Below are 20,068 nucleotides of genomic sequence, written 5' to 3'. Positions count from 1 at the left end.
TTTATTCTAAATAAAATTAAAACATCACTCTCTGGAGAGTGCTGGTTTCCCTTTGTTTTTACTCTACCAGTAGGAAGGGTTATCCTACATAAACCTAGCGGCCCCTACCAGTGCAGTCTCTTGCGGCGAGTTAGGCGTGCCATCACACGGGGCGCCCACGGCGGCACTTTTCGATGTCATTAGAACTCCACTCGGGGGGCGGAGTTTAGCAGAATGACACGTTTGTGTCATGACGTCACGACGCAAACACGTCACTCCATGAAACTCCGCCCCCGAGCAGAGTACTAATGACGGGGAGGAGGATGAGCAGGGGAACTGCTGGCGCGCTGGCTGGTGGGCGGACATTGACAGTCACCCATGACAATGCGCACTATACACCCCTGGCAACTAGCATACACTCCTGGCACTACTCTGTGTAGTGCCAGGAGTGTGTGCTAGTTGCCAAGGGTGTGTAGTCTACACACCACTGGCAACTAGCACACACTCTAGTCATTAAACACTCCAGGCAACTAGCATTACACGCCCCTGGCAACTAGCATTGCACACCCCTGAGCCATGACAACGAGCATTACACACCCCTGGCAATGATCATGACACCCATTCCAGAACATGGATCCCAGAGCATGAAACCCCTGGCAACGTGCATGGCAACGAGCATGACACCCAGCGCGTGAAACCTTGGCAATGAGCAGGTCATTTTAAAGTAATTAGAAGCTTTACTGTAGGGCATTGCTGTGTGTGGCATAATATGGTGCAAGGGGCATGACTGTATGGGGCTTAATATGGTGGAATTTATTTTTTCCCCTGTGGTGGCCTAGGTCTTTTGGCGCAGGGTCAAATACTGGGGTCTAAGGTAGGCTTTTCAGGTGAGACCACGCCCATTCTAGGGAGACCAGACCCATTTTAGCGAGGCCACAGGCGAGGTGTGCGCCTTTGTGTTTGTGTGTCTTATAACTATGTGAGGGAATGCGCATTTTTAAATCTCGAACTGGGAGCCAAATTGGCTAGAAACAGCCCTGGCCCCTACATGGTGATTGGGATTTCAGATAAGCGCAGCCTATTATGTCTTTGCATGTCAAGAAGGGTATCTGCAGTAATCATTGCATGTGGTGAACCTACACAGTACTGACATCAATAACATTTTGTTGATCTATTTGCTGTCAGTGTCCAATCACTTTAGTCTTCATACAGTAGTGTAAAAGAGGATTGATCAGTGGATGACAAGGAGCTTGGAGCACCAAAGCGTGTTTACGTGTAGATATAATTTATGTATATCCAATTCTGATTTTTGGCAATAATTTTAATGAGATATGAACACAAGTTGTCTGTGTTATTTACTGTAAATCACTCAACAACACAAACTGTTTACAACCTATGAAGAATCTACTAACAGTCTATGGGCGGTATTTTATTAGTCCTGATGCAATTTCTGACGTTTAAAACGGACGGATATCGTGATTAATGACCGATGGTCATTATCAAGTATCCGATTAGAGGCTGTTTATCGGCCGAAATTGGTCCCATGATCGCACGAAACACATGGGATTGGATGTGTTATCACGACTTTGGTAGCTACTTATTGGGGATTATGCTTCGGGTGACTCACGTAATCCCAGATAAGTGCAGCATCACACGATAACAGAGCCGGCATCAGGGCTAATAGGATAGCCCCCAGTGATTCTATTAGCAGTGGTAAAGTACCCCTGCTAGTAGGATACCGCCATATGTCATATACTGCTAGCCCATAACACAGAGAACATTTTCTCATGTGCACACTCGTCGGCTAATAATAATCATTAAACAAATGTAAAATTACAAATATTACATGTACCAATAATGTCAAATACTTTAACTATACACTAGCAGTTTGGTTTTCTTTTTCTCCAGATCACCAGAAACAAATCAAACTATTTCCCAGATTTATATAGCCTTGGAAAGTGATAATTTGCACGGTGACAAAGTCCAAACCAACCAGGTCCTAAATGTCATGTTACAGGCTGTGTTTGAAAAATGACAATTAGGAGCTGATTGGTTGGTACTTTATCACCATGCAATTTATCACTCTCCAAGGCTTGATAAATCTGGGCATATAAATGAAAAACAAAGCATGACCACAATTCTGTACCAAAACATAAAAGTAATTGCAAAAAAGAAAATCAAATAACCTAAAATTAAAGTAAGGCAAACCATAGTCTTATAATCAATATGCATTCAATATTGCACAAAACACAACAATATGAAAGTAATGCATGTTACAGTGAAAGGTTTATTTTAGAAAAGTGGAAATAAGGACCTTGTCAGAAGTCCTACCTGACAATAGTCCACATTTGTACATTTCAGAAGAGGCGGGGCTTGTCACAAAATGGGTCCGGCCTTGATAACAGGTATATTTGGTACTCTTATATTGTATATTTTATTTCCATGATCACACTGCTTGTGTAAAATACAGCGGATTCATCTCTAAATTATGTATTCATTATTAATAAACCTGTGAGCCCTTTGCAAGTGAATTTTTATGTTAAGCCTAAGAGCTTCTGTAGAGTTCCTGAAGAAAAGATCTGTTGATTTGTGTCCTCTGTAAACACTGTGATTCTTATCATACATGTAAGTAATTCAAACACACATCCCAAATCAGCCTGAGAGAGACAGTCTGATTCATGCTTTATCATCAAGGCAGTTTTGAAAAATAACAACCTACAGATTATGTGGGAGGTTCCCTCAAAAGCTTCTTGGCATTCAATGAAAAAACACAGAGTATGCTTAAAACAAATGCAGTGGATAGCACCCAGGAATGCATGCACCTAAAGGACTAAGGGGGTATCCAATTACCCGCAACAGTGCCGTGGGCGCAAAAAACAGGTGTTTTTTATATTTTTTTATCACCCCATTCAATAAAGTCCCGTGGAAAAAAAAAACAGTTTTTCGCTCGAAAATACATAAGTCCCATGAAAAGCTGCAGACCTTTGTATTCTGGCTGCACATATTGCGGGTCTATTGGGCACTTATCACGGTTAATGAAACATAATCCCTGATTAGTGCCGGCACCAGGGGATAAGATCTGGTTTATCGGGGCTAACTGGATAGCCCCAAGTGAACCAATTAGCCGTTGTAAATTACCACGGCTAATTAGATACTGCCATAACTGTATCACACTAGTAGGGTGTTTTATTAAAGAGCGCACTTTTCATTATTTACAGTTAATTTATAAAGCAGCGAAAAAAATGGATACTGTATTTACTTTCTTAAACTGCTGTAAATATAAGCTTCATTTAGCAATCAACAAATATAAAATACTCCTTTAAAAGTGCAGCACAATACTATTTCAAAATTATCATTCACATTTCTTAAGGTAGTAATTACCTGAGGGGATATTTATCAATGTTTAGGGTGATATTTAATTGTTATATCACGCCCAATCTCTCGTCTAAAGTGATGGGAAATCACAGGCCGAAATTCAATTGTCCCCCCGTTTTCGCACATATTGCGCCCATAGAAGTCGGGTTTAGCCGTGTAAGGCAGCTAAACCTGACTAAACTATTAGTTGTAGTGCAAAAAGTCCCAGCGTGTCACATTTCACACATTTCAGCTCGCCACCCCTGGGGTATATATAGGATATTGCACCCATCAGCAGAAACATTTGAATAGCTGCTGGTGGGCACAATCGCAGGGGGGGGGTGCATTTGAATTCCTCCCTTAGGGAGATAAATTGTGAGAGATAAAGTACTAACCAATCAGCTTCTAATTTGCATTTTGCAGGCTGTGTTTGAAAAATGACAGGAGCTGATTTGTTGGTACTTGATCTCTTAAAATTGTAATCTCTTGCCAAGCTTTGATAGATACCCTCTCCCCCTCAGTATATTATTTTTAAATAATGCAACACTGACATATAATCTCCAACATATTTTAGTCTTATAACCAGTGCCAAGTGATGTCATCTGTTCTGTCTTGATTCACAAGTATTCCCTGCTTTAGATAATAAAAATATTAGGAGGGATGATTTAGAGTTTAACATAATGATGGCCCTGGTTGGAACGAGTAAAGAAGTGTCTTTAAAGCATTTTGCAGCCGTGAGGTACCAGCTAAGAGCTCGTAGAGGTACGGTCGTAAAATCTTTTCCATAGGAGGTAGTGCAGCTTCAAGATAAATTCAATCTTAAATCATCATCTACTGAAAAACTTTCACCATGTTTAGTAAATTATTTTCTTAAATTTTGTATATTGTTGCAAACATACTTCCAGATCCCTGTAACTCAACAAAAGACACAATTCTAAAGGACGTGCTTATCTTGTGTTTGCCCTTATACTAAGGGCGGTATTCAGTTACCTGCGGTAATTTACCGCAGCTAGTGTATTCCCCGGGGCTATCCAATTAGCCCCAATACTGGGATTTATAGCATAATACCCTATAACCAGCCCCCAGAGTCACGATAACACATGAGATCGGAAACTTATTCTGGAACACGTGTTTTTTCGGGCAAAAAAAGACGGGCCATAAACGGATGGCCCGATAATGATTATCGGGCTAAAATTGCAATAATTGCCCATTTTGTTTAGCTGAAAAAGTAGTACAGCTAATTGGATACCCCCATATAGACCCTACACTTTAGCACCACTAATCCTCCACTCACCACTCCAAGTGCAAGGGACAGCATGTGCAAAACACTACGTGAAAGTCTAAAACAGACAATACTTTGCATATGCAAAGTGCACCATCTTTGGGGGTATAAAATTAGATGTGCTTCTTTTTTGGCCGAAAATAATGGGATATAACTGTGATTTTAGCCCGATCATTATCAGACCCCAGTTCATTCTTAGGCTATCCAATTATAGCCCATTTTTTGGTACGAAAAATAACCCGTTTTCAGCTGATAACACATGGGATCCGGGATAAGTATCAAGACCCATGTGTTATTGCATCTCTAAGGGCTGGTTATCAGGGACTATGCTTTGTATGCCTGAGGTACCCGAAGCATAATCCCCGATAAGTGTCGGGTACTGGAGCTAACTGGATAGCCCCCCTGGAATCCATCAGCTGCTAATTGGATTCTGCCTGTTCAACTCTATAGCAAGCCCTAGTGGCTTTGTAAGCATGCTGTGCACTGTATATAAGCGCTCAGTCTTGTGCCTTTATAGAATGCATGTTATACATTACATTACATAGTTCATTATCCCAAATATTCTGACAGCATGAGACATTTATAAAAACTGGCACATAAAGAAAAATGAGATAAAGCAATGATCAAACACCCAGCCACTTTCATCTGCTATGCAACACTAAATCTGATTGGTCACTACGGGCAAAACCACCTGTTGTTCTGTTTATGTGTGTTCATTAATGTCTTCCTATTGTATCATAATTCTTGAATGTACAAATAACTTAAAGCAAAGACTGGACTAAAAACTACATCTAATGAACAATGCAATAACATGTAAATTAAAATACTGAAGTTTGTAAAGCTCATACTCCCTGTTGACTAGTTACTAAAAATAACTAGTACAAGATATAATATCAAACAAATAACTTAAAAACACTAGTGTACAAAATATTAATCAATAATTAATGTATCAAGTAACATAATTGATCATTCTTAATCTTTAACACAAAAAAAATAAAGTATGGGACAATCAAGGTGATGTGGTACTGAGATAACCCCTACAGAAGTAAGGACAGTGCTACTCTTGAAATCAGAAATCCCTCTGGGACAGTATATATAGCTAGCTGAATGCACAACTTGCCAGTCTGTCACAAGAGATAGCTGCATATTTGCAATGGGATAATTCTATTGGTATAGATGTATCATATGAGAGAGAGAGAGAGAGAGAGAGAGAGAGAGAGAGAGAGAGAGAGAGAGAGAATAATTTCCTCCAGTTTAGCAAATGCAGAAAAGAGAAAATGAGAGGGAGAACATCTGGTTTAATGGCAGGCAGAGCCCCTTGTTAACCCCCTTCCTGTGACTATTACACGTCATGGAACATTCCCGGAACGGGCCAACGTTCCACCCACTCCTGAGAACACACAGGCATCTGAAGACACAGGCAAACACAGACACAGACAGCACAGATCTGAGGATATGTAATAGGTGGATTGCTAGAGACTCCTAGATAAAAACATGCATGTATTATTTAAATTAACAGCACAGACCGTTGATGGCACTGCAGTATTTTGTTACCAGGCTCACTGCTAACAGAGAGTACTGCATATTGGCTATAGAGAAAATTGCAACAATATAAATAGATCTTTTAAAGAGGAAAATATCCTAAATATATAAACGTGTGCCGTTGTACATTCACCCTCTTAATCTTTACTGCTGTTATTTCTAATACACTACAAACCGTTACATGGCATAGATTAGTGTGTGTGTATATATATATATATATATATATATATATATTTATATTTACACACACATGATAATTATTACAGTCATTATAATAACACTCATGTCATGTTTTTCCCTTAGGATTGTGCATAATGAAGAGAGATTAAAAAACTATGCAGGATTACATTTTCTAGACAGACCAACAGAAAACAGGATACAAATATTTGAACACTAGAAAACAGCAAGCTATATATGAACATGTGTGATGTAATGAGTTACACATTATGACCATGTTCAGAATACAATAAATGCATATATAAACTGGATAACACTCATTTATTTTGTGGATTTAGGGATTAATATCATGGGGCACATGTATAATGAATACATATATTATGCATACTGATCTTTGTAAGTGAATTCACATATTAATACAATAAAAAACACAAAGAAACATATTTGACTCTTGCAAATGGGGGGGGGGGTTATTTAATTAGCAGTGAGCTTCCATGTTAGAATTATGAGATAGTTTTCTGGGCAAATTACGACAATAACACATCTAGGAAGTGCAAGCAAAAATTAGGGAAATTATGACGTACAGTATTTCCTAACGCAATCGTTACCAGGGGGCTTATAACCAAATTACTTTGGATATATTTACATGCAGTAAATCAACATGTGATTAGCACCCAATGGAATAATCCCCAGTGTACAAAGTAAAGTTGATGTTTCATGTCAGAAACATACATTATCCAAGTAAAACACAAAAGAATACACTCTACCAGATAGGCCTACTCTCTGCACCTCTACAGGCATTTAGTATAGACAGTGAGGAGCATCAGAAGGGCAAAACTGGGCATATCAACAGAGAGACAAGCTATAACACTGTTGTACAAATGAATGAGTTTATATTTGGGGTCAAAAGAAGAAATATGAGCAAGGAGTTTCACATTTAGGGGTTATTTATCAACGCTCGGAGAGAGATAAAATTGTGAAAAATAAAGTACCAGCCAATCAGCTTCTGCCATACATTTTACTACTACATTTAAAAAATGACAGGAGCTGATTGCTTTGGTTCTTTATCTTTCACAACTTTCTCTCCAAGCTTTGATAAATACTCCCCGAAAATGATTCTTGTATTCCCTGCTTTATACACAGAGTTAAGTAAAAAAAACTTAAATAGATTCAGCCCAGGCAGTTGCTGATCTTTGCCCCCTCTCCCTCCCTGGCTGTCACTAGGAGCCATACAAATTCCTGTGGATATTACGCAAACCTCCTCCTAATCTGCATACATTCACAGCCTGGGTATTCCCCACATTTCCCAACCATCACATGCAGCTGTAACTACTCATGCTATCTGTTCACTTTTACATTGAGGGTATAAAAGTTCCCTCGGTGAGTCCAGAAATTGTTGTGTATATTTTTATTAAACACTCTTTTAAAAAAAATTTCATTATACATCAGACAATCCCTTTTATTTTTCAGGATTGTATCATGGTGCAGACTACGGTATGTGCAAAATAATTTGTTTCTCTGCATCACCTATATAATACATGACAGGTGTTAAGGTGATTCTGACAGATCCCAATATTTCCTACCCTAATTGGCAGATTTTCTACTCAGAGGTAGTTAGAGGTCAATCGGGTAAAGTGACAAGGAGCTTGCAGATGCATTTTTACAGTTCCTAATTACTATTTCATTGTTACAATACATAAGGCAATTGAAAAACTAGGTCACGCTGCTTAGTATATTTTCTTCATGGGGTACTGTGGAGCCGGCATGCCCCATTACAGCCATCATTTCACAGTAGTGACTCAATATCTATCAGATAACCCGTGATTATTTACTGAGAACTTCCAGCATTATACACATTATAAACGTTCTAGAGAACTGGAGGCCCAAAACATATGACCCAGCAGCAGCAGTAAGTAAGTACAGCTGCCTTCTTCCTGCACTGGCACACCGTGGTGCCCTCTGGCCATCTGTGCACAGAAGCATCAAGAGTGGGCTTCCCTCCTGGTAATGACATTTCCAAACGCTGTGAGGAGGGGTATCACCAGACAATGAAGAGGGGGATCTAACAATGCATTTCTTTACAATGAAACACAGGTTACAGCTAGATATACAGAGTACAGTATCAATATCATTGCCAAGGGAATAATGATGATAGGGAGCTACTGCCCACCTACATGCCATAAATACAACTGACTGCATTCAATTCTCATGATATATATATATATATATATATATATATATATATATATATATATATAAACATTAACTGTTTGCAGATCATTAAAACAATGTGTTTCTATCTAAGGGAATAATATATATACCGCAGTGAAGTCTGATGAAGTTACAGGTTAGCAACCAGCCTTACCCTGGCACATAGGCGCCCACACAGAACCTTCTCACGCTGTATGCTATGGCCAGGGGGGAGAGACCTGCTGTATATGAATGCCGCATTAGGAAGCCAGCAAAGGTATATTCCTCGCTGGTGACAGCAGATCAGGTCTTCGTCTATGGCAGCGGAGGTCCCGCATGAGATCACTAGACCCTCCCAAAGTAACAGTGGCAGGAGAGGGGCGTGAGGTGTCTGCAGGAGCAGCCCCCCACCACCTCCTCAATCAAGGCAAGGGTTAAATGTGAGCAGATCTTAACACATGCAAATGGTGGAAAGAGGAGGCTGCAGCAGTGACTCACCGGATCTGAGGCTCTCACACTCCAAAACCAACATCAATTCGACTATAATAGCAGTCCTAGGCAGATCACTAATCCTGGCCACTGTCCTCCTGAGTGCGCCTTGTCCTGTCCTCCCAATGAGAAGGAAAGCCCGGGGCAAATGCAATAATAATAATAATAGAGTGTAACAAGTTGGTGTGGATCAGCCTCCCTCCCCACTAGCTCTGCAGTAGCCACACTGACAGTGTCACAGAGGAGGTGGGGAGAGAATAGGAGCGCTCCTAGTTACGTCTGTACAGATTGCTACATAGAGGTGATCTGCTAATTACAGAGAGTGGCTCCTGTCTCTCCCTGCCGGGGAGCAGCAGCAGCAGCAGGGTGTCAGTGTGTGCTGCATGGTCTGTGTGTGTGCTAATCAGGGGCAGGCACAGGGTAAGGGAGAGTTCACAGGAGGAGGAGGAGGAGGGAGCTGGTGCTGATGGAAAGGGGTGGTGATTTCAGGGGGGATCCCTGGTGCAGGAAATAAATGATTATGAGTGTAAATAATTGTACAGAATACAGATCTAGATAGACTAGTTCATGTGTTTTCAGTATCTCCAGGATGTTTACAAGCCAGGGAGTGGAGATGAACGTTCACACTGGCTAATGTATGGGGAAACCCTAATGCTTTTCATTCAAAATGATAAAAAATAAATAAGTCAATAAAAAAATAAACAAAAAAATGATATAATGTTGCTCTTCCAGGGATTTGTCTAACGCTGGGCTATTGCCTATTGGTGTAAGCCGTGAAATATAAAACCACTGCTATCTGGTATGAACTTACAGTAAATAGCTCAGTGATTGTGCAGGAATACAGTGTGTGTGTGTGTGTGTGTGTGTGTGTGTGTGTGTGTGTGTGTGTGTGTGTGTGTGTGTGTGTCATGTGCAGGTGACGGCGGAGCTGTGACTCACCTAGCATGCACTACGAGGAGATAGGCTGCAGCGATAGGAACACACAGAATGGCAAATAACAGCGCAATACCTGGAGGAGATCTGTAGGGGCAGGTGCAGGAGGCAGGTAGAACATGCTGCGAGCAGGGATCCTGTAGAGCATGAGAGCGCGGTGCAGACATGCAGCTCTCTCCCTGATCGCTGGCGTTATTCAGCAGATGATCACCTGTACAGTCCTCCGGAGACCTCTCCAGCAGGAATCCCTGGCAGAGATCTTATCATCAGTCTGATCGTGATTTGTCCTCTGCGGCTTGCAGCCCTGCTATCTGCTGCATCTCGCTCACAGGCTGCATGTTCAGATTGTCTCCCTCAGTGCTGATAATAATGCTCTTCTAGGAAGGATTCCTCCTGCCACTGTGGCTGTCTTCGCAGAAATATAGATATTTTGCTGGCAATGCATAAGTAAAAATAAGCTATTGAGAGCCAGGCGAGGGGGAGGGCTGGAGACTCTTCGTGGTGTGTGTGGGTACAAGGGGCCTGCAGATGAGCGAGCCTCCTGTCCTCTGCAGACAGACAGCAGGGTTATTCCTGGCACCGCTTCCCAGAACAGAAGTTACAGGAGGAAGAGAGAGACACAGAGACAGGGAGAGAGAGAGAGAGAGAGAGAGAGAGGGGAGAGCTCAGGCCGTGACGTCATCGGAACCCCCAGCGCGTCCCCGGGAGAGGAGGAACCGGAGCACATAGCAACACTGACTGTGCACAGTGCTGCTGTCACTGGGAGCTGCAGCTGTACACATGGCGGCACATACAGCAGCACTGAGCTGTTGGCCCTGGAAACACATAATACTGTGCACTGTGCTGCTATCACTGAGGGAGGCAATACATAGATCAACCCTGTGTACTGTGCTGCTCATGTCACTGGCAGCTGTACACATGGCAGCACATAGCAACACTGAACTGTGGTGCTGTCAGTCACTGGGGACTGTTCACATGGCAGCATATATTTCAGCACTGTGTGCTGTGTTGCTGTCAGTCACTGGGACCTGAACATACTGTACACATGGCAGCACATACAGTATATAGCAACACTGCACTGTGCAGCTGCAGTTTGGAGTTGTACACATGGCAGCAGGATGTGGTACATTGGGGGTAATTCCAAGTTGATCGCAGCAGGAAATTTTTTAGCAGTTGGGCAAAACCATGTGCACTGCAGGGGGGGGGCAGATATAACATGTGCAGAGAGAGTTAGATTTGGGTGTGGTGTGTTCAATCTGCAATCTAAATTGCAGTGTAAAAATAAAGCAGCCAGTAGTTACCCTGCACATAAATAAAATAACCCACCCAAATCTAACTCTCTCTGCACATGTTATATCTGTCCCCCCTGCAGTGCACATGGTTTTGCCCAACTGCTAAAAAATTTCCTGCTGCGATCAACTTGGAATTACCCCCATTGTACAATAAAATATTATGCACCTACCAAATTAAACAGCAATATTTGGACATTGATTTTCTTTGCTTTAAACTGGGTACACAATGGTGGATATTCACAACATCACAGACATATAACATCAGCCAGGACTGCCATCAGAAATTGGTGGGCCCGTAACTGACAAAATAGACAGGGCCCTCCACCAAAAAAAAAAAAATTCTGCCACACTGTTCCACCCCACGAAAGGCTTGTTTTAAGTTCTCCATCCGCATCAGCCCATGTTGTTGTGCAGCCTGTACAGCTCTCCAGGTATTGGCGGCAGGAGCCAGGGGTGGGCACCCTATCTATAAGGGCCCAGGACTCCAGTCCCCACCTGGATGGCTGCCCTGTCATCGGCCCTGCAACACAGCCGCTGCCGATATATCTTGCAGATATATCGTCAGGTCTGGCTGTGTGTATGGACAACCTGACGTCCGCCTGTACACTGGCTGCAGGAAGTTACGTCACAGCTGGGTGGGCAAATTAAAATTCAGGACCAACATATCGAGCAGCCAATTGGTAAGTTTATATTCTTTACGTGAATTGGCCACTCAGTTGGCACGATGAAAGAGCTGCCAGGTGTGTACCCAGCCTCAGGGGGAGATGTACTAAGCGTTGGAGAGTGATAAAGCAAAGAGTGATAAAGTACCAGCCAATCAGCTCCTAACTACCATGTTACAGGCTGTGTTTGAAAAAAGACAGGAGCTGAGTGGTTGGTACTTTATCTCTCTCTCAGTACAGGGCAAAGCCTCCCTGCATGCCAGGTCCTTCCCCACCACTAAAATTAGAGTGCTTCACTAAATAGCGAAGCACTTGCATCTTTAGGGTAACCCCCTGCCCGTTGGCACTTAGACTGCGATCGTTTGCTTGCGCAGGAGTGTGGAAATCACTGAATAGCGATTTCCGCGCACTTTTGCTAATGAAGCTGAATCGGCCCCTTAGCACATTTTCCCCTTAGTGTTCTATGCGTGACTTATAGAACATCTTTGATAAATAACTCTACATGTGACAGTTTTTCCTAACAAATGACACATTTTCTTATGCTTTTCTAAAATTCCTTACGTTTTCTGAGCACACCCCAAGATGGTTGCCTCACCTTTTACATGCTCCTGAACATCTCCATAAAACATCTTAAATTCTACACAAATGATTTGTAAAGGCATCAAAATTATCTAAGGACTTTAACTTGTACTACACTACGTGGCCATCTCTCCAAAATCAGCGGATTCCATTCATACATTGAGATTCACATTGGACTGGTGGCTACGGGTCTCACACAAGTTTGCTACACATAAACAGGGTCACACTCTTGTCGTTCAGATTAGATTAGATTAGATTAGATAAATCTCTGATTTAAAAAAAAACACAGTCACATGGTCAGACCTCCACTCACTTTGGTTCTCATTCGCAAATTCTCAAAATAGAACTTTGCCTATGGAATAACCAGGCATCGTCCAAGGAGGAGTATGATCTCCGAGGCTCTTGCAGCAAACTTGGACCTCTGTGGTAATGTTGGCCTGTGAAGATCCTTGTTCCCTAGTCCGGTACTATAATAGGGATGTGACAGCTGCAATGAATGTTATCGCCCCTGTGCGTATACAACCCTACAAACTGCACCGTCAAGCCCCTGTGTTTGACAACAGTGTTAGTGAACTCAAGAAAAAGGGTCGTAGATTCAAAAGACAATGGATGAAGACAAACCTGGTAAAGGATAAATGAAAACTAATCAAACACATTGGAAAATATCAATCCACAATCAACCACAAGAAAATAGAGTTACTTTCAAATGAGATAATGGCAGCAACACAGCTTTTCCGTACAGTGGAGATGCTTTGAAAACCAGCATGCCTGCAGCCTGATGAAACCCTCTCCCAGTCAAGATGCAATGAGTTTACAAAATTTATTGCGGATAAAGTATCCGCGATCCGGGCTGGAATCCTCACGGTATCCGGATGATAGATAGACAGTGTCTAGTTAGACAGTCAATACATAGACACCATATGTTAGACAGACATTAGTTGACAGGGTCATAAGGGCAACAGGGTCAAAAGATCGACATGAAAAAGGTAGACAGTACAAAGGGTGACAGGGTCAAAAGGTTGACATGAAAATGGTTGACATAAAAAAGGTAGACACTGGTATTTTTTTTCACATTTTACATATTTTTGGACTATTTCATACAATCTCAATCCATGTCAGCATAGAGCTGGTCATAAACCTTGTGGCGAGCGCAGCGAGCCACTGTGCCCGACGCGTGGCGAGCGAAGCTATCCTGGCGAGAGTAGGCCTTTCTACAATTGGGAGTCCCAGATGTAAAAACTATCCACACAAACCCCAAATATGCTAAAAAATTGGTGTCTACCTCTTGTGTCGACCATTGTCACATTGGCCTTTTGACCCTGTCGATGTTTTGATCCTGTCGACCTTTTGTACTGTCTACCTTTGTCATGTCTTGACCAGGGAAAAGCAGTGAATGTGGCCTACTTAGAGTTTGCAAAAGCCCTCGATACAGTGCCTCACAGGAGACTGATCATCAAATTAAAGGAACTTGGCCTAGGAAAAACTATTTGCACATGGATAAGTAACTGGCTGGATAACAGGGTACAGCGAGTAGTGGTCAATGGGATGTCCTCCAGCTGGGCACCAGTAGTCAGCGGAATACCACGAGGGTCCATACTCGGGCCACTACTGTTCAACATACAGTATTCATCATACATACAGTTCAAAGTTTGTACACAATGCAAACACATTGGGGCTGAGTCAGAGGTTTTGCATACAGAAAACAGGCAGACGTACAGTAAATTGACGCATATTTGGATATGTCCCTTAGCTGGATCTTTTCATGAAATATGATCACACATAACCACCTTGACTTATGGGAGTGACATGGTGGTCTCATGGGAGTGTCATGGGTGTGTATAAAAAGCTTTGCACAATTCTGAGTGGTGCACATGTAGAAAGGAGGCCAGTTTTTGGTGGAACTCTTGTACCCAGCATGGGGATGGTGCAAGCACAGATAATGATGGTTGCAGTGGCCGGCGTACAATGAGTGGGTGGCAAGGGTTTCTTTTTTTTTTTTTTTTTCATCAGTAGTTTTTATTGAAAATACAGTTTTACATTTGTTAAAAGGGGATGGGATACAGAAAGAAAAAGGGGGATAGTAGGGGGAGACACAGATACGGGGACATGGGATGTAGACATATTAACAGACATATTAAATGTACATGAACAACAAATTCAAATAAGCAGAGAAAACTAGTATATCAGAGAAAGGATACTCAAATATACATAGGTCAAACAACAAACAATGTTGGGAGACACCACATGTAATAGAACTGTGGGTCTATAGTGGACAGTAAATCAATCTAGATGAAAATGATATTAATTGAGGTGGGGGTAGGCACCTCAACCATCTGTCATATACTCATGCCATGACATCCATTTTACCATTGTAGAGGAAGCTGAAGGGGAATAAGGCATAAACTCAGTTTCCATGGTGAAGTGGAATCGGATCTTATTAATAACCAGAGTTACAGGAATGTGGGGAGGGGGGTAAAGATTGTGTCCAGCTTTGGGATACTGCCAGGTATGGACTGGGGCCTTAATCCTGCCCTGGCAATCGTGAGCGCGCGCGCGTCATGGGGGGGGGGTGCACGCGACATATGGTGGCGTACCGTGAGTCATGGGAGTGTGGACTCGTGGCTCGCCCCCATTACCATGGCGATGGTTGCTGGGGGCGGGGGTGTGCCGCAAGTCTGGGAGCGTGGACTCGCAGCACGCCCCCATTTCCATGGAGACGATTGAACCAGAGAGCCGGAGGCTGCGCTGTGTGCGGCCTTCCCGGCTCTCTGAGTGACCGATTCAGCCCACCTGCCCATCGGCCTTTCTACCATGTGCCAAAAGTGCCAGATGGCCAGTCCGGCCATGGCTGCTGCCGCCCTAGCTGCTGTACAGATGTGTCCCAACAGAAATCTTTGATGAAGTAACACAGCAGCAGGAAATAAGTGTAGTAGAGCCAGAGCCGGAGATGGGATTAAAGACAACTTTAGCACTTTACTAATCAGTTTAAATATCTCTGCCCAGAAATTTTGAATTTAGGGGCATGTCCAGAAAATATGGAAAATATTACCTACTTCACCACAATTACGCCAGCAATACTTCGAACAGGATTGCCAATAAGTGTGTAGTCTATCACAAGTTAAATATAATATGTGTAAAAGTTTTATATACATCTCCGCATGGTTCAAACATCTCGACATACGATAGGATGAGGCAAATATCAGTTCCCACTGAGCATCAGACAGTAGGAGTCCCAAGTCCTGCTGCCATTTCAACTGTGCATTGGATTTCGAGGTAGGGATCAAGCTTAAGAGAGTCTTATACCAAAAAGATATAGCTTTCTTTGAGTTATATTGAGATAAACGCGCTACAATAGGCTGGGATACTGGACTCGGGACACCCACAAGTTTAGGTAAACCCTTGTACCAATGATGAACCTGAAAATAATGAAATAATTCCCTACTTGGGAGGCTGTAATGGGACTGAAGTAGAGAGAAGGGGAGCATAACATCACCACCCAAAAGGTCACCTAAAACAGTCCTATTACCAGCATACAATACCAGGCAGAAAGATTAAGATTAGGAATTAATTTAGTTATCGCTCGCAATGAAATCGAAGCATAGGAATATAAATGAGCGGGGATATGGCTGGCCAATGTGTCCCAAATATACAAAGATGTTTTAACGGATGGGAGAAGGGCTAGAGAAGATGGTCGTAAGCTTGGTTGTATTTTAAGAAGGTCATCTAACGGGAAAGTTGAGCCAACACACAGGGCCGGCGCCACCATTAGGTAACTTTAGGCAGATGCCTATGGGCGTCAGCCACTAGAGGGCGGCATGCTCCAGTCAGTTAAATCCTTTTTTTTTTTTAAATGTTGCTAGTTTAGCCTGGGGGTGGCCGCGGCAAGGGTCTGGCCATCACTCACCTCCTGCAGTCTATTGGTCTCTTTGAGTCCCGCGGCCGCCAGGACTACCTGTTAGGATGTGCGTCCCCAGTGCTGACATGCCTGCGTTCCTCCTGTGTGGCGCCCACCCCTGGAGCAGGGCTGCCGGGGCCAGGCTGAGGAGAGAGACTTCCCACTTCTTAGAACACATCAGCACTGGGACCCGGAACATCCTCCCTGCGCACTCCCAGCTGGCAGTTCCCTGTCCCACCCCCGGCTATTGCTGCAGAGGCTGATCCTGACGGGTGGAGCAAAGCTTCTCCTAGCCGCTGAGCAGCCGTTACACCAGCCACAGCTACTGTACTACAAGTGATCTAGAGCTGGGCACATAACCCCTGCGCTGCGGATGACATCTGCTGCCCATGCTCATGACAGCCTGCTGCACAGTGCGAGGTGGCGCTAGGTGAGCAATACTGGGTGCACTGTTTGTGTGTATGTGTGTGAGATTGGGTGATAGTGGGTGACTGCAGTGTATGGGTGACAGTGGGTGACTGCTGTGTATGGGTGACAGTGGGTGACAGCTGTGTATGGGTGACTGCTGTGTATGGGTGACAGTGGATGACAGCTGTGTATGGATGACTTTGGGTGACAGCTGTGTATGGGTGACAGTGGGTGACTGCTGTGTATGGGTGACAGATGTGTATAGGTGACAGTGGGTGACTGCTATGTATGGGTGACAGTGGGTGATAGCTGTGTATGGGTGACAGTGGGTGACAGCTCTGTATGGGTGACAGTGGGTGACTGCTGTATATGGGTGACAGTGGGTGACAGCTATGTATGGGTGACAGCTGTGTATGGGTGACTACTGTGTATGGGTGACAGCTGTGTATTGGTGACAGTGGGTGACTGCTGTGTATGGGTGGCAGTGGGTGACAGCTGTGTATGGGTGACAGCTGTGTATGGGTGACAGCTGTGTATAGGTAGTAAAGGGGAAAGAGAAGGAAAAAAATGACCTTTGTTGGGAGCACTCCCACTTGGAAACAAATAGTATTATGGATAATGAATAATAGTATGAAAAATGAAGTAATTAAAATGTAACCTTTAATTTTATTATACTAAAATATTGGTACACCAGTTATATTGTTTCACTATATTAGGGGCTAATCAATGTAAGCCACCTGGTAAGGCTAAATTGTGAAGATATCGATGAAAAATACAAAGCATTAATCGACAGGCACAGAGTACTTGGATATATGGAATTGGTACTATAACCAAATTGGTGCCGTCAAAAAAACCTACAACACCTGGTATTCCTTAGTGGTCCACCACCTAAGTACTGACCAGGCCCAACACCGTATTGCTTCCAAGATCAGACGAGATTGGGCATACGCGGTGTGGTATGGTAGTAGATCAACATTGATCTGGCAGTTTCTACCACTAATATATAGATGGCAGAAGGTTATTGGTAAGTACCTTGTTACCAAATTGACCGAGTGACCTCTAGGGAGAAAATATGTGTTTAACCATCATTGCACCAAATTGTAACCCAAATCTGTAGGTATACGTGGGTTTAAATCATGTGGTTAATGGTTTCTCTGCCCGCAAGAGATGCCTGTATGTTTCATTATGTGCTGTGCAGCACCTATGAAAGTTGGGTTTGCACTGCGAATAAGGCAGATATAGATCACTGTTTTACTGATAACATGCCACGGTATTAGTATATGATCCAAAGAGAAATCGTCTCTATTGGTTAATTGGATCACCCTATTAAAGGAAAAACAAAGGTTATTGTGAAATTATAGATTCAAAGATTATATATAAACCTCCTATTATATCATGATCAAAAAATATATGCAGGACCAAGAATGATATAAAAATTGTTAGGAGGAAGAGAAACAAACTTGAAGAACAGACAAGTTGTATAGCAGTCTCAATTATCCAATTAAGAGCTGATTGATGCCATAGTGCATAACAGAGTATAGGTGTTATCTTTGAAAATAGGAAGATTTTGTCACAATAACTTATGAAGCATGTATCCACGGTGTATCTATAAGGTGTCCGTCTAACATGTAATGGACGGACAGAACTTGCCAGAATGAGTAGCAGGAGATGTTATTTTTCAGACTTCACTGACGCCGGAGCTCAGCAGACAACGGCGCACTAAGAGCGGGCAAACTTAATTAATGCATTGTCCCATCTGCTACTTTTTCTCACGTCAAACTTACTTTGTAACTGCACATACACAATTAAGAAACAGTGTGCATTGGTCTCTTTGGCAAATGTTATGCCAGTAATCATTAGACAGTGCATCAGTACCTATTCATATGCAAGTTCTTTGTTTGGAATATAAAAACTATTGTGCATATCATAGCAAAATGTATTGAAAAAATCACCTAGCATATGATCTGTTTCGGGGGATTATTGTATATGTCCCCTTTTTGGGTTCATTCTGGCAAGTTCTGTCCGTCCATTACATGTTAGACGGACACCTTATAGATACACCGTGGATACATGCTTCATAAGTTATTGTGACAAAATCTTCCTATTTTCAAAGATAACACCTATACTCTGTTATGCACTATGGCATCAATCAGCTCTTAATTGGATAATTGAGACTGCTATACAACTTGTCTGTTCTTCAAGTTTGTTTCTCTTCCTCCTAACAATTTTTATATCATTCTTGGTCCTGCATATATTTTTTGATCATGATATAATAGGAGGTTTATATATAATCTTTGAATCTATAATTTCACAATAACCTTTGTTTTTCCTTTAATAGGGTGATCCAATTAACCAATAGAGACGATTTCTCTTTGGATCATATACTAATACCGTGGCATGTTATCAGTAAAACAGTGATCTATATCTGCCTTATTCGCAGTGCAAACCCAACTTTCATAGGTGCTGCACAGCACATAATGAAACATACAGGCATCTCTTGCGGGCAGAGAAACCATTAACCACATGATTTAAACCCACGTATACCTACAGATTTGGGTTACAATTTGGTGCAATGATGGTTAAACACATATTTTCTCCCTAGAGGTTACTCGGTCAATTTGGTAACAAGGTACTTACCAATAACCTTCTGCCATCTATATATTAGTGGTAGAAACTGCCAGATCAATGTTGATCTACTACCATACCACACCGCGTATGCCCAATCTCGTCTGATCTTGGAAGCAATACGGTGTTGGGCCTGGTCAGTACTTAGGTGGTGGACCACTAAGGAATACCAGGTGTTGTAGGTTTTTTTGACGGCACCAATTTGGTTATAGTACCAATTCCATATATCCAAGTACTCTGTGCCTGTCGATTAATGCTTTGTATTTTTCATCGATATCTTCACAATTTAGCCTTACCAGGTGGCTTACATTGATTAGCCCCTAATATAGTGAAACAATATAACTGGTGTACCAATATTTTAGTATAATAAAATTAAAGGTTACATTTTAATTACTTCATTTTTCATACTATTATTCATTATCCATAATACTATTTGTTTCCAAGTGGGAGTGCTCCCAACAAAGGTCATTTTTTTCCTTCTCTTTCCCCTTTACTATATATGCATTGGACCTATGGGAGCACCATCGACAATCACTGTTCATATCTACACAAAAATATTTCTATTGGTAGATGGTGATATATTTTCAGAATTTTTCTGATGGGTCGGTTAACTTGGAAACCTCTTGAAAATAAACTCTAAACACAACCACCCAGTCCTGTG

The 20,068-nt window shown here is 42.4% G+C and overlaps 1 protein-coding gene and 2 pseudogenes across 3 annotated transcripts in view; 1 reads left to right on the top strand and 2 right to left on the bottom strand.

Annotated features, from left to right (window-relative positions):
* Positions 1–10,705, bottom strand: part of HIVEP2 (HIVEP zinc finger 2) — a 356,839-nt gene extending 346,134 nt beyond the window's left edge. The window contains exon 1 of one of the 3 annotated variants that reach the window (XM_063917491.1): positions 10,023–10,705. The gene's annotated coding sequence lies outside the window, so the exon portion shown is untranslated. Of the gene's footprint in view, positions 1–8,699; positions 8,860–9,022; positions 9,428–10,022 lie in introns of those variants that run through there. The other 2 variants (XM_063917490.1, XM_063917492.1) reach the window with 2 other exon arrangements.
* Positions 10,706–17,633: 6,928 nt separating this feature from the next.
* LOC134912133 (5S ribosomal RNA) lies at positions 17,634–17,752 on the bottom strand (annotated as a pseudogene).
* Positions 17,753–19,473: 1,721 nt separating this feature from the next.
* Positions 19,474–19,592, top strand: LOC134912131 (5S ribosomal RNA; annotated as a pseudogene).
* The last annotated feature ends 476 nt before the right edge of the window (positions 19,593–20,068 follow it).

This window comes from Pseudophryne corroboree, chromosome 4, assembly GCF_028390025.1.
Source record: "Pseudophryne corroboree isolate aPseCor3 chromosome 4, aPseCor3.hap2, whole genome shotgun sequence".
NCBI classification, from domain to species: Eukaryota; Metazoa; Chordata; class Amphibia; order Anura; family Myobatrachidae; genus Pseudophryne; species Pseudophryne corroboree.
This window is presented reverse-complemented; position numbering and strand designations above follow the sequence as displayed.